The 2,500-nt window shown below is 45.1% G+C and overlaps 1 protein-coding gene across 4 annotated transcripts in view; it reads right to left on the reverse strand.

Annotated features, from left to right (window-relative positions):
* The window catches only part of frem1b (Fras1 related extracellular matrix 1b), a 153,288-nt gene that overhangs the window by 44,479 nt on the left and 106,309 nt on the right, over positions 1–2,500 (reverse strand). The window lies entirely within an intron of this gene.

Raw genomic sequence — 2,500 nt, forward strand, 5'->3', positions numbered from 1 at the left:
CATCTGTGTTTTTCTTCATCACATGAACTAAATAAAGGGATTTCCACCATAAATTGGTGCATAAAAGTGTATCAGAATGCAGGAAATGAAGTCATTAACGCTCAAAATCTTCCTGGGGGAGGACACCCAGACCCCCACTATGATATATAAAATTAAAAAAAGTCTTAACATGAATCCGACATATTATTAGCAAATATAGATCGCCATTGATTACTGGCCTATAGGTAAGGTAGTCACTAAGGTAGCCACTGACAGATAAAGTTAATCCTAAGCATTCACTGTGTATGTTTAACATTAAAACATGATTTATAAAATAATGCCAACAATTATTAGGCTATTTTACTGTAATAGCTTAGTATTCTATGCAAAAGAAATAAATAGGTAAGCCTATGTATAAAAGCTTTAGGCCAGCTTACACATTATTGTAGGCCCAGTTTAATATGCAACTTCATTTTCTAGATAGATAGATAGATAGATAGATAGATAGATAGATAGATAGATAGATAGATTTTTATTGATCCCAATAATTTGCAGCAGCAAAATATCAGACAGCTCACATATAGAGTATACATTAAATAATAGGAAACAATATACATTAAATAATTGAATACTACACAAGCAATATTTAAAATATATACAATATGTAAATAAAATGTACAACTGTTTCAATAAGTTGGGGAGTAAAAATGTACAACTGTTTCCCTAGTAATGATAGGATGATCTCACACTCAGTGATGAAGTGACTAGGGGGGTCCCTGCTCCCTTTCTCTTTCAGTTAAGGGGTCCTTGGCTTAAAAAACGTTGAAGACCCCTGACTTAGACTACACCACTGCTAAAAAAAACAAAAACACAGAATAGTCTCGTACAAACGGAGGGAGAACTCTGCACAAGCTGGAAGAACGTTTGTGTGACAGCAGGTTTTTAATCCAGTGGGATCATGGGAGATGTGGGAGGTGTTGTGTAGTGTTTGGTGTTTGGTGTTTGGGGGGGAAAGTGGGGGAGAGGGGGGGTGAGTGAACATCAGAAAGCGTCTGGCCGCCTCCTCACTCGGCACTAAAATCCACGCAGGACAGGACATCGTCCATCCTGCAGGAACGCAGAGACAAGACAAGGAGGCCTCGGCATCTGCCAAGTCTGAGTGTTACTTCTGCCTCGGCGGCTTTACAGCATCCGGCTCGGCCGCCGCCAACGCACCAGCGCACCAACGCACCAACGCACCAGCGCACCAGCGCACCAACGCACCAACGCACCAACGCACCAGCGCACCAACGCACCAACACACCAACGCACCAACACACCAACGCACCAACGCACCAACGCACCAACGCACCAACACACCAACACACCAACGCACCAACACACCAACACACCAACACACCAACGCACCAACACACCAACGCATCAACACACCAACGCACCAACGCACCAACGCACCAGCGCACCAACGCACCAGCGCACCAACGCACCAGCGCACCAACACACCAACACACCAGCGCACCAGCGCACCAACGCATCAACACACCAACGCACCAACGCACCAACGCACCAGCGCACCAACACACCAACACACCAACGCACCCCGACAGCTGATCTGGGGACAGCAAACGTGGGCAGAGGGAGAGGGGAGAGCCGACACGAAACAATCTGGTGCCCTATAGACCTTTTTCACAGCAGACATGTTGACATGTCGTAGTAGGAAAAGCACAGCAGTATTCAAAACCATTAATGATGGCTGCATTCCACTTAGGAAAGACCCTGGTATTAAACCATTACTGATGGCTGCATTCCACTTAGGAAAGACCCTGGTATTAAACCATTACTGATGGCTGCATTCCACTTAGGAGAGACCCTGGTATTAAACCATTACTGATGGCTGCATTCCACTTAGGAGAGACCCTGGTATTAAACCATTACTGATGGCTGCATTCCACTTAGGAGAGGTCCTGGTATTAAATCATTACTTTGCACTTATACTTTAGCCTAGAAATCTAGACACACCCTAGTGGCAGCAAATTTATTTTGCAGCCAGGGGGGTCTAGGCACTCTCCGTTGGTTTGCGAGATGGAAAAACCATATTTTGGTCAGGCCAATCACATCGTGTATAGAGTCGGTGGGCGGGGCTTATGGCTGCTGCTGCTGGAGAACAGAGGACTTCTGGAAGACTTGGAGTTCAGCTTTTCTTTGAGAAAAGAACAAAGATCGGCACTGAAGTCATTCTTAAAAAAGGAAGATGTGTTCGGAGTTTTGCCGACCGGATACGGCAAAAGTTTAATCTATCAACTAGCTTCGCTACCTTCTTTGTTGCTCTGGTTGTTTGTAGAGCTATCCTATTGGTGCAGAGGGAATTTGAAAGACAACTGTTTATCCCGCCCCTCGGATTGAGCTCTGTCAATGGGGAGTTCCCAGACCCAACATCTGGATGTGGGTCTGGCTTGTCAGGCTACTTGTACTCTGCACATAGGGCTGGGCAATATATCGATACCATAACAACATCGATATA

The sequence above is a fragment of the Perca flavescens genome, chromosome 9, assembly GCF_004354835.1.
Source record: "Perca flavescens isolate YP-PL-M2 chromosome 9, PFLA_1.0, whole genome shotgun sequence".
NCBI classification, from domain to species: Eukaryota; Metazoa; Chordata; class Actinopteri; order Perciformes; family Percidae; genus Perca; species Perca flavescens.